This window comes from Chiloscyllium plagiosum, unplaced genomic scaffold (assembly GCF_037043375.1).
Source record: "Chiloscyllium plagiosum isolate Xiang-an unplaced genomic scaffold, Cpla_swu_hap1 HiC_scaffold_10, whole genome shotgun sequence".
Taxonomy (NCBI): Eukaryota; Metazoa; Chordata; class Chondrichthyes; order Orectolobiformes; family Hemiscylliidae; genus Chiloscyllium; species Chiloscyllium plagiosum.
The window spans coordinates 83,661,725-83,687,763 of record NW_028270148.1 but is presented as its reverse complement, the minus strand read 5'-3'; the positions used below and the strand labels follow the sequence as shown (position 1 = coordinate 83,687,763).

Below are 26,039 nucleotides of genomic sequence, written 5' to 3'. Positions count from 1 at the left end.
ATGTTTACCTTTAGAGAATCCTCGACTAGCACTCCCAGATCCCTTTGTGCTTTGGCTTTATTAATTTTCTCACCATTTAGAAAGTAGTCTATGCTTTTATTCTTTTTGCCAAAGTGCAAGACCTCGCACTTGCTCACGTTAAATTCCATCAGCCATTTCCTGGACCACTCTCCCAACCTGTCGAGATCCTTCTGTAGCCTCCCCACTTCCTCAGTACTACCTGCCTGTCCACCTAACTTCGTATCAATAAGCTGGTATGTTCAAGAAGCTGGTTTTATGGTTATGACCATTATTGTTTCTAATAAAGCTGTGATGATAAAATATTCTGAAGGTACTAGTAGAAGCCTAAATCACCAGGATCAATTATCAAAATATTGTCTTAATTCTACCCATCTTAAGTTAAATTTTATTTTAATTATGACTTTATGAGCAAATTTATAGTAAATAAAATTTAAAAAATCAATATTCAGCATTTTCTCTTTAAATTTCATGTTGTATTCACACAAAAATTCGAAAGTTGCATTTTACTAATTAAATCTGCAAGTTATGCATTCAATCAGAGGCACTTATCAATTTGTCACTTTATGGATCTTTCATCTTGTAACTCCCAACAGTTGTTAAGATCAGCTTTCTTAAAAACCGTTGTTCAGGTGAGAAAGTTGTTAACCCCTGCACTAAATAAGTGGAGGTTAGATTGTATATTTTTCACTGTACTCATGTATTCCTATGCTTGAGTACAGGTGACAATAAAATCTAATTCTAATGTTAATTCTAGTTCATGATTGTGACTATCAATATAGGCTATTGTTCATGATTAATTAAAAATCAAATTAGTGCTTCATAGAAATTCTGCTATTTCCAAGTATATGATACTTAGCAGGGATTGTGAAAGAAATAGCCTTAGACAGTAGCTGAACATTATCAGGAATTCAACAGGTCAAATTAGAAAATAAGAGAATGTGCCATTTCATAAACAACAGTGCTTACCTTATTGAACATCAATGACAGATCAAAATCTAATGTAAAAGATGTAAAATATCATTATTTCACATTCCTTAGACATGTATAGGTTGAAGCCTGATTTCAAAGATGAACTAAGGCTTTTTCTAGAAACATGTTACCAACTTAACTCAGTTTAAATGCATTACTTTTTATGTTCTGAAGATTCTGTTGTTTCTTCTTGTTGTTGCTTAATTCAACAAACCAACCTAAAGGGTCAGAATTTTAGGATGTTGAACTTGATGATAGCCGCTGACAATTAGGTTTCACACTAAGCTTATCATTAAAAAAAACTTCTGTATTCAATTTTCATGCCCCCACACTCCCCTCCACTCACCCAGCCACCTACTTGGTATTCAAAACAGAAAGATTAAGATTTATGGTGAAAGCATTCAAGTAGAACAAACACAAACATACCCTTGGGTTGTGATTGAGGTGAAGAAGCAGAACAGCAAGTAGAAATCCTGAGTTCAAATATACTAATTATTTTTACACAGTGACAGTTATAGACAGTGACATTGAAAATGTGCAAGAAATTGAAATCCTATGGATTTCTGGAGCCTATAGGGAAAATCATAATGTCCCCCCAGAGAGAATCCTGGTATCCTTTCTGGCAACCTCTTGTCTACAGGAGACCTATGCACAGGCCTAGGGTGACCAGCCCAACCCCTCCCCTGTTAAGGTAAGTGACTAATTGCTGCCCTATTCATGGCCACTTCTTTGGCTGCTGGCAGGAGGCATTCAGGGACATGGGAAAGCCTGATAGATTATGCCATCTGCGTGTCGGACAAGAAAGGTGTGGGCTCCTCCATCATAGGCCCCTTATCCAGATGTAGGTGTTCCTCTCCTCACCTATTCACCTCCTGGGTCAGTAGCTCTCTGAGGTGGGACTTGGGAGTAGAATTCCCACTTTCAGCCGCAGGGTATCAGTGAGGACTGACCCCACCAAATCTTAGAGTGATAAGACAGGAATCTCCAACATCAAAAAAAGGCTGTCCCATGGGGGTGAGATTAGACTCTGTTGTGGAGTTTAGAGTATACTGCAGGGAAGTGAAAATTACTCACTTTGCAAGGAAAAATGATAAAGCACAGCATTTTATCAAACGTGGGTAGCATGGTGGCACAGTGGTTAACACTGCTGCCTCACAGAGCCAGGAGCCTAGGTTTGATTCCACCCTTGGGCGATTGTGTGGAGTTTATATGTTCTCCCCATGTCTGCATGGGTTTCTGCTGGGTGCTTCGGTTTCCTTCCACAGTCCAAAGTTGTGTAAGTTAGGTTCTTTGGCCATGCTAAATTGTCCCATACTGGCCAGGGATGCATAGGTTAGGCATGTTAGCCGTGGGAAATGCAGGGGGATACGTCTGGGCGGGATGCTGTTCAGAGGGTCGGTGTGGACTCATTTGGCTGAATGGCATGTTTTCACATTATAGGGATTCTATGGAACATACCTATGGGATTGTTATAAATGCAAAACTAAACACTGTAGATGCTGAAAGTTTAAAATAACATAAATTAGTAGAGACTAGTAAGTATTGCTATTCAGAGGAATTTGTCCTTGCATATAAATCATAGGAGTGTAACTTGCAGTTTCTGCAAGAAAGTAAATGATAACCTAAACTTTATTGCAATGCGGTTAGAGTACAAGAGTAAAGGGGGTTAAAATGGGACCCAGTAATGAATATTTTATGAATGCTTCAAATTCCCTTACAATTCCAACCACCAAATGAAGGAGCAGCGCTCAGAAAGGTAGTGCTTCCAAATAAACCTGTTGGACTATAATCTGCTGTTGTGTGATTTTTAACTTTGTCCACCCAGTCCACAACAGCATCTTCATATGATTATGGTTTACCTCTAGCATGAAGCAGGTAAATGCCGTATTGGAAAATAAATTAATTAATGGCTGCACACTTAACATCCACTGATAGTATGCCGTGGAAGCAGATCGTGATATTAATCAATGTACAATGTCACAAACATTGCTGTTTTTGAAATCTACCTTCCTTTAAACTCACATAATTAATTAAAATGTTAAATAGCATTCTTATGAACGGAAATTCATGTGCCTCCTGTTTTGTCAGAGTCGTGTGACCTCCACTTCGAGGTACTCGCTGTAAGCATCCATCCTTTAGCCTTCTTTATCTTTTCCTAGACAGTCCCTCAAGACTAAGGGTATTATCCTCCACCCTGAAGTCAAAGATTCTGAGATGACTGAACATCCAATTCTGGATTCAGTCAGGTGGGGCAGTCAGGTAGGTGCTTATGGTCTCCATCTTGATCTGTCAGAAATGCAAGGGATGGTCAACACTTTCACAGATGATTCTTCTCCAGAAGGACATTTTTGGGCAAGAGATTGCCATGAGTTGGTGCAGATGTTGTACTTCTTCACAGAGACTTTGAGAGTGTCCTTAAAGCATTTCCTCTACCCAGCAGATAACTATGAGCTGAAACAAAGCTCAGAGTAGAGGGCAAGCAAATGTATGGCCTGTTCAATGCAGCTGATTAACAGCTCTTCAACACTCAATCTCAACTTTACTCTGACACCACGTAATAAGTTCGCTGCATTAAATATCAGTATAATTCCTTAGTCTGGAGGATCAAAACTGTTCACAGCATTATAGGTTGGTATAAATCATTGCTTGTTTAATCTTAGCGAAACCTACCACTTTTAAAACTCCATTCCCTTTGAAATTAATACCTACATTCCATTTGCCTTTCCCTTTTCCAACTGAACTTGAACACTAGCTTTTTGTGTTTCATGTACAAGGACTCCAGTACCCACTGTGTTGTAGCCTTCTGCAGTCTTTCTCCATTTAAATAACTTCAAGTTCCTCTATTCTTCATGCCAAAATGCATACACTCACATTTTCACTCATTATCTTCCACCTGCCAGTTTTATGCTCTTTCACCTAACTTGCATATGGTTATCTGCAGTGTTTAATCAAACAGGTGGGTGCTGTGTTGTATGGGATCATGCTCAATTTCACACCTGCACCACATGTCAGCAGCAAACACTTGGCAAACATTGTGGATGATGCTTCAACCAAACGGTTAAGCTCAAAGTCTGTGTGGAGTAGTCCTCCATCAGGCCAAGGGAATAAGTAATCAGTCAGAGGTTCCCATGATGGCAGCATCTGATATCATTTCAGGGACTTGGACATGGTCAGTTGGCCATGTGGGCATTTAGGATACATGGTTCCATATCATTATGGTCCAGGGAATGGGCTATGGTCAGTCTGGCAGGTCCAGTGCAACTAGCCTGGGAATTCACAGGAAGTCAGATGTGGTGCTGCACAGGAATCAGTCAGGGGTCTGTTCTGTCATCAATTGGACCTTCCTTCCAAGTTGATCAGAGGTAAGCTATTGTCAGTTCTAATAGTTCAATGGAAGTTGAGGAAATTAATTCTGGGGATTGGGGCAATATTCTGGGATGCAGAAGGGACAATAATTGTGAAAGAAAGGAAACTCAATGTGTAAGGGGGAGATGATGAAGTATGGGAGGAAATGGGTATACCATATTACTGGTGGTCATCAATGGTCACAACTACCCTGGCTTCAATGGGAGAACACTTAAGCACAATGCATGACTATGCTGTAGGATCAGGGTTTGTGGGTAATGTCGAGAGATTAAGTTGCAATTCAAAGAGGTGTGTGGAAATGTGTGGACATTCAATACTGATGGTCTCAACAAAGTCTACCAGAAAGAACGGAACATGGAGGTTCAGGGCCCCTTGATGCTGAGCCTTTAACTCAAATAAAGACCAAGAGTGCTGGGGAAACTCAATGGGTTTGGAAACAATTTTAGATTAGATTAGATTAGATTAGATTACTTAGAATGTGGAAACAGGCCCTTCGGCCCAACAAGTCCACACCAACCTGCCGAAGCGCAACCCACCCAGACCCATTCCCCTACATTTACCCCTACCCTTAACACTATGGGCAATTTAGCATGGTCAATTCACCTAACCTGCACATTTTTGGACTGTGGGAGGAAACCGGAGCACCTGGAGGAAACCCACGCAGACAAGGGAAGAATGTGCAAACTCCACACAGTCAGTCGCCTGAGGCTGGAATTGAACCTGGGTCTCTGGCGCTGTGAGGCAGCAGTGGTAACCACTGTGCCACCGTGCCACCCACAACATCTGTGGAGAAAACAGAGTTAATGATCCAAGTTGAATATGATGCATCTTCAGAACCATTCTTCAGTTCAGAAGAAGTATATTCCTCTCAGAGGAACTGATTATCTTGTCAATATTGATGATTATTCTGACCACTAGGAGCTAGCCTAACTGACTACTGGTGAGATTATGGAATACTTAGGGGTGGCATGGTGGCTCAGTGGTTAGCACTGCTGCCTCACAGTGTGAAGGACCTGCGTTCAATTTCATCCTCAGGCGACTGCATGGAGTTTACACATTCTCCCCGTGTCTGCATGGGTTGCCTCCAGGTACTCTGGTTTCCTCCCACAGTCCAAAGATGTGCAGGTAAGGTGGATTGGCTATGCTAAATTGCCCATAGTGACCGGGGATGTGCAGGCAATGTAGATTAGCCATGGGAAATGCAGGGCTACAGGGAAATGCAAGGCTACAGGGTTGAGGTTGAGTCAGGGGGGATGCCTTTTGAAGGGTCAGTGTGGTCTTAATGGGCCAAATAGCTTGCTTCCACACTGTCGGGATTCGGTGATCTACTTGAAAGTGCAATCCAGTCAGTATGACTTTCCAGACACTGAGGTGAGTGACAGTGGTGGCCAGTTGACAAGTGAAGAACTCCACTGCTTCATAAAGGTTAGGAAATTTTAAGACTGTGCATCACCTTCACACTATCCCCAGTCAAACGCAGTGATTAACAATTGAACTTTGCTCTGAAAAGCTAAGTGACAGTGAAAAAGTCTTCAGATGCATGAGAACCACAGGACATAAGAAATAAGAGTAGGTCATTCAGCCTGCTTCACCATTTAGTAAGATTACTAAGGGTCTGTTTCCGTGCTGTACATCTCTATAACTCTATAGATGATCAGATTGTGGCCTTAACTCCTTGTCCCACCTGCCTCCCCTAATCCACAACTCCTGGTCAATCAACATTTGGAGATGCCGATGTTACGATCGAGCGTTTCATGATCACCTGATGAAGGAGCATCGCTCCAAAAGCTAGTGTGCTTCCAATTAAACCTGTTGGACTATAACCTGGTGTTGTGTGATTTTTAACTTGGTTAATCAACAATCCACCTGACATTACCTTTGAATAAAATCAATGGCACAACCTCCACTAGTCATAAGGGTGGAGTCCTCCAATACTAACAACTCTTTGAGAGAATAAAGTCCTACCCATTGCCATCACATATGAGACATCTTTTATTTTTAAATTGTGCATCCTGATTCTATATTCTCTAATACTGCCTTATGATTACCTCTTATTCTTTTAAACTCCAGTGAGTATAGGTCTGACTAGCTCAAACTTTCCTCGTAAGATAAATCCCTCATCTCACAGTAAATTTAATGGACCTTTCTGAACTGCTTCCAATGTAGGTATTTCACTCTTTCAGTAAAGTGACAAAAACTGTCCACAGTAGGGTATGTGTGATCTGTATAGTTGGCCTATACAGTTGTGGCCAGACTTCCCTACTTCATACTCCATCTCACTTCTCCTTGCAAAATAAAATAACATTTCATTTCACTTCTTAAATATTCACTGTGCCGATGTGCTGACTCTTTGTGATTTATTATCCATAGTGTAATGTGTTCTTCTGCATCAAAAAATATTGATATTCATATTTGACTAGCAATTGACACCTAGATTAATTATGTTATTGATAGTTTATATTTCCTTTTTTCCAGCTTTAAAGCTTGAACGGATGGTTAAGTTCTGAGACTGACATCAAAAGCTTTAATGTTTTCAGTTTTGGTACTTTTGTTGACATAATTTACATTTGAGTTGCAAAATCCCATCATGAAATGGGGCTATTGATACAGCTGGAAATATCAATTTGTTTATCTTGTAGATTTTATGACCAGTTATAAGTTTTTCTCAAATGGGTTTTGAAAGGCTGTTAATTTAGTTTGTCAGTTTTATGAGCATCTCATCGGCTCCCAAGTGATAATAGGGCTCAAGAAATCTATACATAGTGGACACTAGATGCGTTAGCCTGAGGGTTACATGGGTAAGTGAGCATGGATGGGTTGGAAATACTTGAGGGGAGTCACAGGGTTGAAGGAAATTAAAGGTAAGTTTGAGGAGCTTCATAATTATCGATCGAACAGGACCAATGTCCCGGTACTCAGAAAAAGAGTTTCTAATTTGTCCAGCTCAGTATCTGCATATCCAATTGCCATATTGGCAGACAAAGCAGGCCTAACTCCAGTTAGCTTACACCAACTCCCTTAAAGTAGTATTGACAGGGACTACTAGTGCACTGAATATAGGAGTTGGGAGGTCATGTTGAGGCTGTACAGGACATTAGCTGTTTTTGGAATCCTGCGTTCAATTCTTGTCTCACTACTATCAGAAGGATGTTGTGAAATTTGAAAGGTTTTAAAAAAGATTTACAAGAATGTTGCCAGGGTTGGAGGATTTGATCTATAGGGAGAGGCTGAATAGGCTGGGGCTGGTTTCCCTGGGGTAAGCTTATAGAAGTTTATAAAATTATGAGGGACATGCATAGGGTGAATAGCTAAGGTTTTTTTGCCAGGGTACGGGACTAAAACTAAAGGGCATAGGTTTAAGGTGAGAGGGAAAAGATTTATAATTATAATTTAAACAAAATGTGTATGCAATTGTATGTTAATAGCATTACCTAATTAGTGAAGTTATGAATTAATGATAATTATATCAAGTGATATATTCCATGATACAGAAGAATTTTGAGTCTTTTGCTGTGAACACACATGTATATATAGGTGAAGATATTGCTGTTCCTTGTATTAGTTATCACAGTTGATTTTCATGAATATTTTATACAAATCAATCAAGAATAGTAAGGCAGTCCATTTCTAAATGTTTCACTGATAGAATAATCTTCTTTGTGAGGACAACTTTGAAGATGGCAATTTAGCTCTTAATTATTAATGCATAGTCATCTTTTAGGCTAGATCCAAGACATAATGTAGCACCATGGCTACGTTACTGGTGCAGTAATCAGAGACCTGGAATAATTCATGGGGCTGGTTTTAACACTGTTAAAATCAGGCCATGATATGGAATCATGAGCTCATCCTGCCAACGCAGTAGGGAATTTAAATTAGGTTCATGAAATAAATCTGCAGTACAGAATAAAGGCTGAATTTTATTGAAAGATAATATGTTCCAATAATGGAATTCTGTCCCTGGGATGGCATTTTACTTGCAACAACCAACTAGGAGGATAGCACTGGGATAAATTTGCAATGGAGGCTGGTGGCCCACCCAGCAGTACTCAGAGGGTGGGCAGCCTTGGCAGTGTCACCACTATGGCGTTGCCAAACAAAGGTTGGAATGCTTCAATAGTGAGGTGCCCTCAAAGAGGAGTTAAGTTTGATCCTGGGGAAAGGCAGGCAGGTCCAAGTGACTGGGGACATGTTGCCATTCTGTGATGGTGCAGAAGCCATGGGGCTGTTGCTGTTGGGGACCCATATCTCCCAAAGACCAGCCATAACAGACAGATGCAACTGGGAGGCTGGCAAGGGTTTTTCTGGTAGTCTTTCTATACAATGGTTATCCCTCCTGATGAGATAAAATGCCTCAGAGCCCTAATTGTGTCAATCGGCCATCCAGATTGTGAAACCCTTATCACGATCAAGTTACCAGGAGGAGGTAGAGAGTAAAGGTTTGTAATTGCCAAAGGGAAAGGATGAACTGCCTGGCAGACGTCAGTTGTGTAACTTTGATGAGAGTGATGTTCTGCTGTGAGTGCACATCATATCAGATAGAATGACATTTGATAAGAAGGGAGCTAAAAGGAGGGGGGAAATGGGAGTGGGGTATACCTCTATTCATAAAGTATGCAATGTAATCCTGCACGACTGCATCCCACTGTGAATAGCAGAGTTAATCACTCAAGATTAAGAAGCATACCAGGCAATCTCAGAGTTCTTCACAGCCTGCTCCTTTCTTAATCAACAGATTGTTTGGATGGATGTTAGATACAATCAAGCAGAAATAATAATGGTAATTATGTGACAACAGAATGCACGAATCAATTAAAACAGGCAACACAAATTTATGACTTGGAACTAATATGCAATGATACATGACAAAAATAAGGTGCGATTTTAGTACAGGATAGATCAACAGTCTCCTGTTGCTAAAGCTGATATCTAGCATACACCCAGGGGAAGCATATGTGTGGATTGAGTTACAGCTTTCATTAGTTGGGAATTTCACCAGGGGTTGCTGCCACTAACAAACATACCTTGATAATCTTGGCTATTTAGCCAACGGAATGCCTGTAGCATAGCCAGGCTTAAAAGTTAAGATCCCTTCAGGGTCAAATTAATTTTGGAGAAAGTCAAAATTTTGTGATTTGAAAAAACTGTAAGTTGTACCTTTGCGATCATTATGGGAGGCCTGTTCTCCCAGCAGAATTGTGTCGTCTATCATTTGTAAGCAAAAGGGGAGTTACTAAATGCCAAGTGGAATTTTAAAAATAGCCTGGAGTGAGGGCTTTGAAATGTTGCCTGCATAGAACTATGGGGCCAGGGAATAGGATGAGTGCTTTACTAACAATGAACAGTTGGACTGATAAAGACTTTTTTTTTGAAATGTGAATAGGGAGAAAGATCATCCAGACATTTCTTTCCATCTGCCAGATTTTCATAGAAATATTTGAGAACTTAATTTGCAAACATTAGAAGATGTGGAAATCATTGGAAACAGTAAAACCCCAGGCAAGGTACCACATCTATCACACATTCCTTTTCTATGTCTCCCTTCATACATGAACATTAATGTCTGAAGCCATCAGTCCACCTTTTACACATTTTAAGCTGAGCATGTTTATGGAAATGCAATCAGGAAGCTTTGCAATTTTTATTACGAACCTTTCTGATGCCATGAAGTTATAGTGATTAAGATGTTAATATTCTGTTTAATTAAGAAGAAATGTATAATTGTTTTTAAGCATCATAAACACCAGAATTATGGGTTATGCTTCATTTAAAATTTAGTCATAAATTTATATTTCATTCAAAATGTCATAAATTGAAAACATTAGTTTGAGCTGTATATGCTCATCAGAGTAGGCTACATTAAGAACAGCAAAGGATCTTGGCAAAGATTTTGTGGAACTTGTTTAAATATCCAGGAATTTTTGGTAAAGTATAAGAACTAGTGTAGGTTACTTGTGACTGAATTTCCTTCAATTTTCAGGAGTAAAATGAACCTTATGCTGCAGTTCGACAGTAGTTTTGAAAAAGTTTTGCAGAAACTTTTGTTTGGAATCTTTTTCAAGTTTCTTCCACTCCACTGCCATTTGCAGGACAGAAAGGTGGTTAAAAACCCTGTAGCTCTGGGGAAATTCAGTCCTTCAATAACATTTTACTTGTACAATCAGTGTGTCAAGACTACACACTGTCTTTTACTAGAAGGGAATATCGCGTTAGTTTCTATTGGACTGGGAACAGCAATTTAACAACAAGTTAGTTTCATATTGCTGTGGTCCTGAGATTGAAGGTATTCAGCAGCAATTTTTCAAATATTTCAAGGATGTACTTTTACAGTTAAAGTGAATTCATCCTACATCACTGTTAAAGGAAAATGAAGCCTAGTTAACTGAATTTCAAAGTGGGTGAAATAGGTTTGAAATGAAGTCTTCTGATTATGAATCTTCTGCCAAGAATTTATTCTATCCTTTGTCTCCATTGGTGAGAAAGAATTGTATCCATCTCAACGGAACAAGTGCAATTATCTATTTCTAAATTTAAGCCATTGCTTGCTATTTTGTGCCCCTATTGCAAGGTATGCTGCATGTTCCACTCTGAACTATGATCTAAACATGTAGTCTCAGCTGTGAAATTGGAATGTGGTAGTTTGAACCCAAGCACACCCCAGGGATTGGACAACTGAGAATTCCAATTGACTCAGCGTATTTCCAAAATTTTGAACATTGCTCTCTGTTCTTAGATTATTCTAATTGCCACTGCATTACTTTCGCTTACCTTTTATTGCTCTATAATTTAGCTCATTGACTTCCATAGTGCAGTTCAAGGGCCACTAGCAATCATTCAATACTCATCTATGACACTTGATAGCTTGATTTTCCACCTTGCTGTCATCTTTGGTTTAAGAGCCAAAAATGAAACCATCTGGCAATATGGGGTGGTATTTACCTGACTTATGAATGATTAACTGGCATCTCCAATATTGTGCTTGCACACTGAGAACCTTCCAACATGTTTGTAGACTTTATTGAAAAGCATATTTATGTTAATTAGCAACGAATGCCTCCAAGTTGACATTTGAATGGCCACTCCACAACTGGAATATACTTCTAGGCAAGGATATTTCGTTAAAATGAACACATTTGCAGGGTATTTTAATCAATCTAATAGTTAGACATAAACTTTGTACTGTTTGAATGATTTTGTTTCATATTGACTTGACTGGTATATGCTGAGAGAGAGTGGTGGAAAAGGTAAAATACTCCCCAAAGAGTAAAGGAAAAGCTGGAACTACTGCCAGGTCTGTTTGAATAATGTACTCAACTACAGAATAATACATTGTACTTTCTTATTAATTGAATGGTTTTCTACAGTTTGAGTATCACACACGCTGATGTAAAGGAAGAGATAAATGTGCAATATAATTCACATTAAGTACATGAATCACATCTATAAACCTTCATGTATTACCTCAATTTAAAATAAAAAGTCATGTGTGCAATGCTGAGCATACAGCGACTTTTCAGATAAATTCTATTCTTAACAATATGAAGGCAGCTTTGGAGTGTAAGTGGGAGCTAACCCAAATACCTCCGGGGCAGGGAAGGGAAATTTTACATGCCTGATCACTGTGCAGTGAAACTGGATAGAAAATAGTACAAATGGTAGATGGATGGGACAGAATTCCACTTAGCAATGAAATTGGTGACATTCAAAAAGCCTGTGATATCCATCATCAAGTGACAGTAATATGTAGAATGGCAGAGTGTAAGAAATCCGGGAACTGGACTCCAGCAAGGAACAAGGTTTGAAATTAGTAATCAACCTCTGCAGCTGGGACTGCAGTGTAAACCCCTTACGGACTTGTGGAAGACACAGACAATGCTGCATCTTACTGAGGCATGTCCCTGTCGACAGACTAAATTTCAGACCAAGCATATTAAACTCAAAAAAGGAAGAAGCTTTCATTTGGCTCTGGGGATTTGCATTTGCTAAATAAACAAATAATAAATACTTTTTTTTAATGCGCTATTTATCTGAAGCAGTCCACAATGGAAATAAAGCTATTGGAAAGACAGGTTGGAAGGAATTCCAACTAGAGTTTTTCAAAGTGTAATTTTCACATGAAGCTAGTCTCAAAGGAGACCAATAAAAAGCCTGGCAGCTGGAGCTGTCAGTTGAACTATAGGAGGGACAGCAGCTGCAGCTTTCTGTCACAGGGACCCTGTGTATTAGGCCACAGGCACCCACATAACACTGGCCAATGTTTTCATTTAAAGTTGCTAGCAACTGTTACCTTGTTACAGTTTGCAGGAGCTTTTATTTTTAAGCTTGCTGAACATGCAAGTAATCGGCTTCCATCATGTAACAAATAGTACATTAGCGACAAGCCAATCCAATGGGAAGTTCTAATAAGTTTCACATTGTTTACAACAGAATAGAAATGATTTCACGTGGTAACAAAGAAAGGACTCCATCACATAGAATGGACGCCTGTTACATGTCCGGTCTGCAATGTGTAACTTTTAACCTTACTTCATATGTTTTACTCTACACTGTGATTATTGCAATGTTTAACTTTTAACTTTGTTCTTTCTTTCTACCTTGTCCTTAAGATTCTGTACCTAGGTATGTACTAAGGTGGTGCCTTGTGTGGTGACATTATACACGCTTCACTGAACTCCTGTACTTTTATACTTGAGCACACATGACAATAAAATTAAAATCAAGTCAGTTCGATATGCTCTTGGATGAAAGTCAGTATGACTGAATATCAGGCAAGTGCATGGTGTTCAATATGACTGACAATCCTCTGATTAAGTTGTCAGCCTTGGCTGAGTTGACAACACTCTCACACTGTGTCACAAATTTTGAGTTCAAGTCCCATTCTAGGGTTTGATCAACCACACCAGTGCAGCGCAGTCTGAATGGACTGCTGCATCATTGAAGATATTGTCTTGTGAATTAAAAAAATTAATTGGTAGCCCTATCTGCCTTCTTGGGTGACACTACTCATAAGAAGATCAGTAGGGGTATCCCCGGTGTCCGGCCCAATATTTATCCCTCTGTTGATTGATATAGATCATGAAAGCAGATTATGTAGTCACTATCAGATTGCTATATGTGGAAGCTCGTTGGACATAGGAAGCGTTTCAGTGATACCCTCCAGGCATCACGGGCAAAGTGCAGCATTCCCATCTGGGAATCACTGACCCAAGACCATCCAAAGTGGAGGAGGAGCAACTGGAAAGGCATCAAGCACCTCAAAACTTGGCATTGGGAGAAAAAGGAAGCCAGGTGAAAACAATGAAAGGACCGTCCTGCCATACCAATCCCCAGCCACCCTTCCTGTGACCACCATCTGCTCCTAGTGTAACAGAGTCTGTGGTAGCCACATCAGTCTCTGCAGAATCAACCTAGGATCCTTGTCTGCGAGGGACTGTCAATAATAATGACATGTGGAAGATCATTGCACACATTTTGGGTTGCTGCAATTCCTACATTACAACAATGATCACATCATTGGTTGCAAAGCACTTTGAGATGTCTAGGAGCAATGAAAAGTGTTTGGTGAATGCAGTCTTCCTTTCCTTACTGCTCTAAGGTGCGGTTTCTTAATTATTTTGTGTTCATATCTGCAGATAGTGGAAATAGCAGAGTTACTCTGATACTAAAACTGTGACGCTTTGTCCGAAAACTCAAAGATTGACATGTCCCTAAAATTGAAAAATTATCATAAATCAGAACATGAAGAATGAAAATCTGTAACCTTACTGTTTAAACTGACAGCTAAATCACATCTTGAGACCACGAGATTTAATCGAATCTTTCTTCAGCGCTGGTAGAATCCCAACTGCGTGGAAGCAGGCTATTCAGCCCATTGAATCCACACTGATCCTCCGAAGAGCATCCCGCTCAGATCCATTGCCCCTACCCTCAGCCTGTAACTCTGCATTTCCCATGGCTAATCCACCTAGCCTGCATATACCTGGAGAAAGTGAGGACTGCAGATGCTGGAGATTAGAATGGAGAGTGTGGTGCTAGAAAAGCACAGCAGGTCAGGCAGCATCTGAGGAGCAGGACAATCGACGTTTTGGGCATAAGCCCTTCATCAGGAATGAAGGGCTTATGCCTGAAACATCAATTCTGCATACACTTGGACATTATGGGCAATTTAGCATGGCCAATCCACTTAACTTGTACAGCTTTGGACTGTGGGAGGAAACTGGAACACCCAGAGGAAACCCATGCAGACACAGAAAATGTGCAAACTCCACATAGACATTCACCCAAGAGTACAGTCAAATCCAGGACCCTGGCGCTGTGAGACCATATGGCTAATCATTGAGCTCCTGTGCCTCCCATGAATTCGTATTGTGGGGCAAACACATCTCAGCAACATCACAACGAAGCTGAAAAATGAACTTTGATTAGGCTTCTGAAGAACCATCTAGAGACCATTGGCTCACATTTATCAAGCGCTTTAATTCTGCTAATTGCTTAATGAGTTTAATATGTGAAGAACTGGACTGTACAACCAGAAGTATTTCCAGAGGCTGGATGATCTCAATAAGAGTGGTGGACAGAAAGCTGGAATTGCCTTTGTGTGTAATTTATGATAATTAGTCAGTTTTCCTTCTCGTGATTGTTGTCCATTGGGGTTCTGGTCCCATTTTATTTAAAAAATATCATTCCCAGATTATGGAATGACTGATGAGGCAGCAATTATTGCTTAAATGTAGTTGTCTGAGAAGGTTAACCTTCTGATTGATCTACTGTGGTCAAATTATGAAGGTATTCTCATAATGCTGTTCAGGAGAAAGTGAGGACTGCAGATGCTGGAGATCAGAGCTGAAAAATGTGTTGCTGGAAAAGCGCAGCAGGTCAGGCAGCATCCAAGGAGCAGGAGAATCGACGTTTCGGGCATAAGCCCTTCTTCAGGAATGAGGAAGGTGTGCCAAGCAGGCTAAGATAAAAGGTAGGGAGGAGGGACTTGGGGGAGGGGTGTTGGGAATGCGATAGGTGGAAGGAGGTTAAGGTGAGGGTGATAGGCCGGAGAGGGGGTGGGGGCGGAGAGGTCGGGAAGAAGATTGCAGGTCAAGAAAGCTGTGCTGAATCTGAGGGTTGGGACTGAGATAAGGTGGGGGCAGGGGAAATGAGGAAGCTGGAGAAATCTGCATTCATCCCTTGTGGTTGGAGGGTTCCTAGGCAGAAGATGAGGCACTCTTCCTCCAGGCGTCGTGTTGCCATGGTCTGGCGATGGAGGAGGCCAAGGACCTGCATGTCCTTGGCAGAGTGGGCGGGGGAGTTAAAGTGTTCAGCCACGGGGCGGTTGGGTTGGTTGTTGCGGGTGTCCCAGAGGTGTTCTCTGAAATGTTCCGCAAGTAGGTGGCCTGTCTCGCCAATGTAGAGGAGGCCACATCGGGTGCAGCGGATGCAGTAAATGATGAATGTGGAGGTGCAGGTGAATTTGTGACGGACATGGAAGGATCCCTTGAGGCCTTGGAGGGAAGTGAGGGGGGGGGGGGGGGGTCTGGGCGCAAATTTTGCATTTCTTGCGGTTGTAGAGGAAGCTGCCAGGAGTGAAGGTAAGGTTGGTGGGGGGGTGTGGACCTGACAAGGGAGTCGCGGAGGGAGTGGTCTTTCCGGAAAGCTGATAGGGGAGGGGAGGGAAATATATCCTTGGTGGTGGGGTCTGTTTGGAGGTGGCGGAACAATGCTGTTCAGGAACAAGTTCAAGGACCTTGGCCTGACAATGCTGAAGGAACATTGATATTTTGTTCACCCGATGTGCTTCCCTGAGAATCTTCTGCTTTTATTCCTTCAGATAGTGAATGGTCACAGATTTGGGAGATATTTTTCAAACAAGAATTACAGTAGTTAAGTACAAGGAACAATCAGTGCCATTAGACACAACTGATAGAGGAGTCAATTACTTTGTTGGAAGTTAGTTTGGACTTTTCTACAGCCAGGTTTTGTATGCTACATGGCCAGCTAATACTCATAAATTGTGTTCAAGATGTAGACGTGCACTTGGGATGTGAAGTGGTGTTAATAATGGTGTGGTGATGATACTTCGAGACTACTAATCCAGTGTCCTGGGGACATGGTTCATATCCAACCAATGTTCATATCCCCATAATGTTCATATCCCCACAAACTTTAAATCCAATTCCAAAATCTGGATGCGGTCTCAGTAATGGTGACCGGGAAACCACCATTCATTGTCATAAATCCCTCTGAGTTCAATAATGTCCTTTCTGGAAAGGAAATCTGCCATCCTTTCATGGTCTGGCTGACATGTAATTCCAGACCTACAATAATATGGTTGACTCTTAACTGCTCTCTGACATAGCCAAACAAGCAATTTGGTTCAAATACAATTAGATAGGCAATGAATGTCAGCCTTGCCAGTGATGTCCCCATGACCAGAAAGAACACATGTTTAAACGTTTGCAAGTTGTTTTCTTGGTAAATAGGTTTGTGTGCGCATATCTAATGACCACCAGCAGAATACAGACCAGTGAGATTATTATTTAAATCAATGTTTAATGTTAATTTGATGTCAACACTACCATTGTCTAACTGCACACTCAGCCATATTGCTCTCCCCATCCCTGCTTTCAGGGGTTAGCCAACCTAAACCCTGTTTTGTTTTACATAACTGGGCTCCACACATAAAAATTAAACTGAAATATAAAATCTAACAATGAAATACCTTGGTTTGGTATTGCTCACAATCACTGAAACTGTGTGAATATCTGCATTGTGAAAGGACATTCCTAATTTTGGGGTGGCATGGTGTATATGGATTTTAGTAAAGCGTTTGATAAGGTTCCCCATGGTAGGCTACTGCAAAAAATACGGAGGTATGGCATTGAGGGTGAGTTGGAGGTTTGGATTAGGAATTGGCTGGCTGGAAGAAGACAGAGGGTAGTAGTTGATGGTAAAGGTTCATCTTGGAGTGCAGTTACTAGCGGTGTTCCGCAAGGATCTGTTTTGGGACCATTGCTGTTTGTCATTTTTATAAATGACCTGGAGGAGGGGCTAGAAGGTTGGGTGAGCAAGTTTGCGGATGATACGAAAGTCAGTGGAGTTGTTGACAGTGAGGAAGGATGTGTCAGGTTATAGCGGGATATAGATAAGCTGCAGAGCTGGGCAGAAAGGTGGCAAATGGAGTTCAATGTAGGTAAGTGTGAGGTGATTCACTTTGGTAGGAGTAACAAAAAGATGGGGTACTGGGCTAATGGTCGGATACTTGGTAGTGTGGATGAGCAGAGGGATCTTGGTGTCCATGTACACAGATCTCTGAAAGTTGCCACCCAGGTAAATAGTGCGGTGAAGAAGGCATATGGTGTACTGGCTTTTATTGATAGAGGAATTGAGTTCCGTAGTCCTGAGATCATGTTGCAGTTGTATAAGACTCTGGTGCGGCTGCATCTGGAGTATTGTGTGCAGTTTTGGACGCCATACTATAGGAAGGATGTGGAGGCACTGGAACGGGTGCAGAGGAGGTTTACCAGGATGTTGCCTGGTATGGTAGGAACAAGGGCTTATGCCCGAAACGTCGATTCTCCTGTTCCCTGGATGCTGCCTGACCTGCTGCGCTTTTCCAGCAACACATTTCCAGCTCTAATCTCCAGCATCTGCAGACCTCACTTTCTCCTCCATGGTAGGAAGATCGTATAAGGAAAGGCTGAGGCACTTGGGGCTGTTTTCATTGGAGAAAAGAAGGTTTAGGGGTGACTTGATAGAGGTGTACAAGATGACTAGGGGTTTAGATAGGGTTGACCATGAGAACCTTTTTCCACGTATGGAGTCAGCTATTATGGGGGGGCATAGCTTTAAATTAAGGGGTGGAAGGTATAGGACAGATGTTAGGGGTAGATTCTTTACTCAGCGAGTCGTGAGTTCATGGAATGCCCTGCCTGTAGCAGTGGTGGACTCTCCCTCTTTATGGGCATTTAAACGGGCATTGGATAGGCATATGGAGGATAGTGGGCTAGTGTAGGTTAGGTGGGCTTGGATCGGCGCAACATCGAGGGCCAAAGGGCCAGTACTGCGCTGTATTTTTCTATGTTCTATGTTCTATGTTCACAGCACAAGGGACCCTGGTTCAATGCCTGCACTGGGTGACTATCTGTGTGGAGTTTGCACATTCTCCCTGTGTCTGTGTGGGTTTCCTCCCATAATTCAAAGATGTGCTGGTTAGGGTGGATTGGCCATGTTAAATTGCCCATAGCGTTAGGTGTGTTAGTCGGGGTAAATGTAGGGGAATGAGTCTGGGTGGGCTACTATTTGGAGGGTTGGTGTGGACTTGTTGGGCCAAAGGGCCTGTTTCAATACTGTAGGGAATCTATTCTAATATTTCTTCAGCTCCCAATGTTATGCATCATGGAGCATGTACTGAAGTAGTGTTTTAATCTCACATCATGTGTTTTTTTTTAAATTCCTCTTTCCCACTCTGTAATGTAGCTCCCAGAAATTCAGTACCTCTTAAATGCAGCAGTAGGGCTGAGAACTGTGATAAAGACAAAAACTATGACATATTTGGCCTTACAAGTGAGTGCAATGTGGGACACAGTACATGCTCTAGAAACTTCGGAACAAATTAGGAAGCTTGGCAATTACACAGGACTCTGCAAAGCATTTCACTGCATTGTCAAAACATATCAGAACATTATTTAAAAATATGACCTAATGGTTCCTGGCAATTTGAAACATAGTTTCAGCATTCATAAACACAGTACTAAACTGGCAATCATTACGTTAACTGTGATATCGTGTGTGTTAGCCATAACCACACCCCTCTGTTTCTGTAAGTCCCATTCTCATTGATAGCAGTTAACTCCTCCTCCAACCCACTGTTGCCAGATGAAACTTGCATACTTTGTATTACTGTTCTCCCGTCAGCTTCTCCGATTTCACTTGGGATCACCACAATATTGGTTGATCATCCTTCTCCAACTTCTCTTGTCAGTTACTTATTTCTCTACCTCTCTCCCCCTACACTAGCTGACCATATCATTTCAAGTTCCTCAGAGCTACCTCCGTCAATGCTTCTGCAATCTTTGCTGAACACCCCTGAAACATAACACTCAGTCAAATGTTCGCAGAAGTAACCACTACCAGGTTTAGAGTACTACCACCAATCTTCCTTGTGACAAAACATTAGCAGATCAACCATTAGTAAGTCTTAACAGAAGAGGTACTTGTCTTAACAACATGATACGGTTAATTGCATACATGTTAGGTGCAAGTTACATTGACTAATAAGCCATCATTACTCAGTCTATCAGGAACTGGCAAGGATGCATCTAATGACATTGTGACATTGAATGAGACAAAATGTGTAACATCATCAGATTAGGTGTGGACTAATGAGGTCTCCAAACTTAACCCTTTCAAAGCCATTACCTTATACCCTCCAATTATTCTAAATCAAGCTAATCTTTTGCTTAATTTCAATTCCCATATTTCCATCTTCTGCGAGCACTGACCCCAGATACATGAAGCCACTTACTGTTTCCTACTTCACTCATTATCTTCACATGTTCATCTCAATCCTCTTCCCTAGAACCAAACTGATCGTTCATAAATTGGTTCCTAATCACCACACACAACAGCATGATGAAGAGAAACAGTGATTAGCACTGCTGCCTCACAGCGCCAGAGACCTGGGTTCAATTCCCACCTCAGGCGACTGACTGTGTGGAGCTTGCAAATTCTCCCCATGTCTGTGTGGGTTTCCTCCGGGTGCTCCGGTTTCCTCCCACAGTCCACAAATGTGCAGGTCAGGTGAATTGACCACGCTAAATTGTCCGTAGTGTTAGGCGAAGGGGTAAATGTAGGGGAATGGGTCTGGGTGGGTTGCGCTTTGACGGGTCGGTGTGGACTTGTTGGGCCGAAGGGCCTGTTTCCACACTGTAAGTAACCTAATCTAAAATTGAAATTATAGCCCAGAAATAGGATGCTGGGTCCATCTAATCTGTTGATCATTATTTTACATACAAATCTCTCTATGTGTTAGCGTGATCCTCATTTCAAACACTTGCTGGCTAAAGAAATAATTGGTCCTTTATTTATATTCTTACAGGTTTTTCAGACCTGGATGGAACATGTATCATTAACTGACTGAAAAGGTGCACTCATGCTTTCCGAATGTGATAAACGACCTCCATCTCCCACACATGTTTCTTGGGATGTCAATAGGGCCTCCGGTATAACACAAGGCAACAACTGCATTACTCTTCATTGTGTTCAGAAATCCATGACTCAATAACAAATTAGTATTAAACACCAACAAATCCCTTGGATATTGTGCAATAATCTCATTATTAAAAGTTCTGAGGAAGGGTCACTTGACAAAAAGCGTTAACCCTGATTTCTGTCCACAGATGCTGCCAGACCTGTTGAGCATTTCCAGCAATCTCTACTTTTGTTTGTTTTGAAAAAAAAGGTTCTTCTTTCTTTACAAGTCAGTATAAGTATTTTTTTCCCCCAAACACTAGTATCAAGATTATCCTGATTGATGGGATATCGGGACTAAATTAAACTTGGAAGAAGGTACAATTTTTCTAAGTTAAAAATCACACCAGGTTATAGTTCAACAGGTTTATTTGGAAGCACTAGCTTTCGGAGCGCCGCTCCTTCATCAGGTGAATGTCTTTAAAGCCAGATGAATTCTGACACCACATATTGCTCATTGTGCTTCAACAGTCTATCCCAAGACAGGGGAGGCAGGTCAGGAGAATGGTGATTGCCTTTGTTTGTTCATCAAAGGAAGGAACATAAAGAATTGAAGAATTGAATGTTTTCCAAATGATGTTTTCCTACACCTTCCTTGTATAAACATCAAGTGTCTAGTACACATTTTCTGTAGTTATCTGGAGAGTGAGTTTTTGCAGTAGCCAGTAAACTGTCTTAGCTCCAAATTCAGAAGAGGGCCTACAAACTGGTTTGGAAACATATCAAATAATTTTTTTTGCTGTCAATGTTCCCAAAAATGGCAGAAGTGAAGGTACATCATGTGCCAGCCTAGATTGCAGAGCTAGGTAGATGTCCTGTTGCTGAGAGCAGGAATTCAAGTTGCTCCCATATGATTTCAGGTTTTTGACAAGTGTGTCAATTGTTGTGAACTAAGAGGAGGCAAAGCATCTCACAGTTCTGAGAGTAGAGGGAAGTAATTGACAAAGAAAATCATGGGGAAAGATACAACATGTTTGCAAAACAATATGGCCACCAAAATGTTAACATTACTTTAAGATGCACCATCATTCTGGGATAGAAGTGAAGGTCACCTCTTTTGTCTCAAAATGGCAAGAGTGTTGAATTTCCAGCAGAACTGTTGTCAATAAATGAACCTGAACACGAACTATACTAGCATTGATTTATTTTCTTTATAACTCCCCAAAATTACTACTGGAAACAGTTTTTGTACATAAGCATGGATTGTAAAAGTGCATTACATCTATATACAAATATAAAAAAACGTTTTGATCTTTTGTACTGTGTAATTTAATTTCTCATGTTCCACAAACTAGTCCTGTTGTCCAATAAATTACAACTCTAAGATAAAGCCTCTCTGCAAGCAAGACTATTCTTTTTTTCAAAAAAAAAAGGCTCTAAATGCAATCTGATTAAAGTTTGGTTATTGATAGGGAACAAAAAAAAAGAAACCAGTGAAATTCCTCTGCAAAATGATGAGAGGTTCCAGACTTTTCCTGAGCAAAGATTGCAATGGCTTCACTTCTCATCTCAAACTGAGCTATTTCGCTTCTTCATCCATAACAACATGTTACTAAAATACAAGATGACTCACTCAATGCTACTGTGTGTCCCAGATCCTACTTGATGGCTCATGCAGATGTACATTTCAACCACTACTTAGTTTCACTTCGCTTGTTGACTTAACATCTTTGCCAGAACAGGTTTTAGAGAGACATACTTCTGAAGCCAAATAACTTTTCTATAGGGGTCAGTGCCAGATCATTGCAATCCCATTCATGGTAATGCAACTACCTAATGGGTTTCATTTCCAAAAGACGTAGGATGACAATGTTAAAGAACTGAGGCCATGGATTTGTTTGTTGTTATTTATAACTTTACAATGCAATCTGAGTAAAGATCAACTGGTGTGGACACATCTGCTGGTAAACAGGAACCTGTATGAAGAATGAATAGGGTTAGCTTTTACCTTGCTCTGTACTGAGGCAGTCTCAATACTCATTCAGAGTTTCTATTTGTTGTGAATACCTTTAATGAAATTGTGTTATGTTCAGTCACTTCCATATGTTTTCTGGCAGTTCCAAGCACCATGCAAATTTAGCACATGGAAAGATCTATGTATTCCAGAATGTAAGTAAGTAATTAGCACATCACTAACATTTATCGGCACTAACTGGGGTCAGATGGTTGGAATGTGGTCAAACAAAGGTTGAATTAATGGATAATGAAAGAATTTTTGTATTTTTAAAAAATATCTTACAGATATGTGGGATAAAATAGTGGAAATTCAGCAAATAAATATCATTGTGATTTTAAGTCCTTACCTATAAGTTAGTTTGTATTTTCTAGCATAGTATAAAGCCTGTCACGCATTCTACAATAGAAACCATCTTCCATCTTTGTAAAACTGAGAGAACAGCGAATGCGGGAAATCAGAAACAAAAACAGAAATTGCGAGAAAGGCTTAGCAGATCTGGCAGCATCTATGGAGAGAAATCAGAGTTAACGTTTCAGATTCTGAGGAAGGATCACTGGATCTGAAACATTAACTCTGATTTCTTGCTAAAGATGCTGCCAGACTAGCTGAGCTTTTCCAGCAATTTCTGTTTTTGTTTCCATCTTTGTAGGATGAAGAACATGAACTTCTAAATGGCTTAATGTCATACTGAAGTTAGTGTCTAACAGATTTTCTAAACATTCTCTAGAGTTTATTCTTCTATGCCACTTGAAGTGATGTCACCATAGCTAATAATTTTTTTACTTCTCAGAATTAATCTTTCTTTCAATGACAAAGCTTTCAAAATGTACCCATGGTCTTCATAGTAAAATATATACATAATTGATTTTCTTTGGAATTCAGATAATGAACTCAAACTTCCAAAACAACAACTTTTCATTTTATTTAGCCAATTGAAAGATTTAAAAAAATAATTATTTGCTTTAATTCCTAACATATAAAAACTTCAATATGGTTTTCAAAGGGTTAACATTTGTAAGACATTCCTTCTGGTAAATGATGGCTAGTTACTGCCAAATAACTGCTGAAGAATCTGCAACAATGACACAATGGTGTTAAAATGGCAGTCAACAACACCAATAAAATGAATCATTCCAAAGGGAAAAGAATAAATCATGGGAATACTGTACTCTTGATTGTTTCAGAATAACGGAAAATTCACAGCCTCATAAAAGGATCTTAGAAATGATGAACTGACTCAAAATTTTGTATTATAACATCTATACATAGTACATTTGTGGATTCAATTCCAGACATAATTTACATGACTCTTATTTGAAAGTAACAGACTTCTTTACTGTCTCAAGGAATAGGCCAATGACTGAAGTTGCATCTGCTCAGGCTAGTATTTCTATTGCTCCGTAACTGGCCTTTACATAAGGCTGTGAGTGAAAAAAGGATCTATGTGGTCTGTATAACCAATCACATCCATTATGTCTGTCTTGGATATTCACAGCAAAGCAGAACAAAACATTAAACAGATGGTAGTTGCTTGAGCTACAGTGCTGTCGATCATGACCCATGAAATATCCAAATTACAATGAAGTAAATTGCAAAGATTTCCAATAGCTAATTTTTCATTATGAGAATTTGTTTTGCATTGTTTGGCTTCTTTAAAGATATGAACCATTTGACTGAAATACACAACATTTTTAAAATATAATATTGCCATTACATTTTTTAAAGAAGTCCCAGTCCAATACTCAAAAGCTTATGTTATTGTATTGAGAAGACAGTGAGGAAGAGCAGAATAAGAGTTCTCAATTTAATTAACATTTTTTGTTGTGTTGTTACAAAACAAATTCTGGACTCTAATGTTGATTGAGGCTACTTTGATCGAGTTTATGTGTGCTATATTATAATAGATATAATACAATTAGAACACTATTAGAAAAAAATTGGCCATTTCTGTTCATACCTCCAGTTTCGAAAGGAAAGTACTGTATCAACCTTTTTACAGTTTAAAGGATACACATCACTACTTGAGATAAATGGACAATGTATGTTTCACTATCTGTAAACAATAGAGGCTGTTAATGGTAGAACCTGTGATTTTATTTTACTTTTCATTTCATTTTGATAACTTAGAGGGAAAAGATAACAAGAAACTTCTCTTACCTGATGTTATCAGACACAGAACAGATCTAAATCGAGCACAGGTTCAGTGATTAGAGATTGTTCCACAATCTTTGGGTAAGTATAGATCAGGCAAACATTGCTACAGTATAGAACAGATGAAGATGAGTTCCTTTATGCTCTCTACCCACCATCTGCTGAGATCATGCAGGAAATAGTGGAAAACAGGATGAGAGTATGTTTCTTCTTTTAGACAGGCTGGCCAGCATAAAAAGTCCACACAGGCTCCCGATTAGAAACTGTTAGTGTTTGGAAAATAAATCTGTTGCTCTCCTGTTTAATGTCTCACTGCTGTGTTTCCTCTGTCGGTGCTGATACAGCCCTCAGATACTGTGACACTAGTGGCTATGTAGCAATCAGTTCCCCTGAGTTATATTTAACCCGTGTTCTCAGCAAGTCAAGCCTGTCAACAGCTGAAAACTTTGTAGCAGTTCTCTTTGCTATAGAACAGCTGAGCTGTTCTGACTTATGAGGAGTTACAGCCAAACTGCCACATACTGAGGAAAGAAGGAGTGAAACCATCAACTCCTTCTGTGGCCTCTGGCCAAATATTTCATCTGCATACAGGCACTATTTTAGGTTGTGCAGCTTTCCTCTTCATGCCAGCTCCTATTTGATCAGTGAAGATCGACATTGTCCACAAATGCAGAGCCCCTGGCTCTTTGCATATGACATCAATAGACAGTGAGCAAAAAATTTGAGTGACAAAATTTGAGCACTTTGCATGAAAAAAAGGCATAGTTTTGGTTGACACAGAGCTGTGTGCAATGATTGCTATGCTTTCAGAGATCAACAACGTCGGGAATTCTATAAGAAACAACAAGCAAGAACATTCACTGGAATTGCATGTTATAGTTTAGTTTACTTTATATTTCTGAAACTTTTTAGAATGGCATGTACAAATTTGAATTTATTCTAGTGTGCCTCTCAGCTATCACCAGTGATTAATCTTGCATTAAATAAGATAATGAGAAGACCCTTAGCTTTATACAAACATGCGCATTACAACTACTTGTTAAGGGTAATTTCCCGAATATGCCTCACCATTGGGGAACCTGATCCACTGAACATATCAGAGAATCACGTTATTCCATTCAATAATTCTAATGCACAGAAAAATAAACTATTCTGCCTGTCCATGTTGGAGGAGACATCCAGAAAATCTGACCATGAAAGGAATGCAAAGGTTGAAAATATTAGGCTAGATAGACACATAGGGGAGTCTGGTACAATTGCAACATTTAAAAGGCATTTAGATGGGTACATGAATAGGAAGGGTTTGGAGGGATATGGGCAGGGATATAGGTGGGAC

At 40.2% G+C, this 26,039-nt stretch overlaps 1 protein-coding gene across 2 annotated transcripts in view; it reads right to left on the bottom strand.

Moving 5' to 3' along the window:
* The window catches only part of LOC122552954 (filamin-A-interacting protein 1-like), a 245,339-nt gene extending 220,298 nt beyond the window's left edge, over positions 1-25,041 (bottom strand). For both annotated transcript variants that reach the window (XM_087991507.1, XM_043696264.2), the window contains exon 1: positions 24,710-25,041. The gene's annotated coding sequence lies outside the window, so the exon portion shown is untranslated. The remainder of the gene's footprint in view (positions 1-24,709) is intronic.
* Between the last annotated feature and the right edge of the window lie 998 nt (positions 25,042-26,039).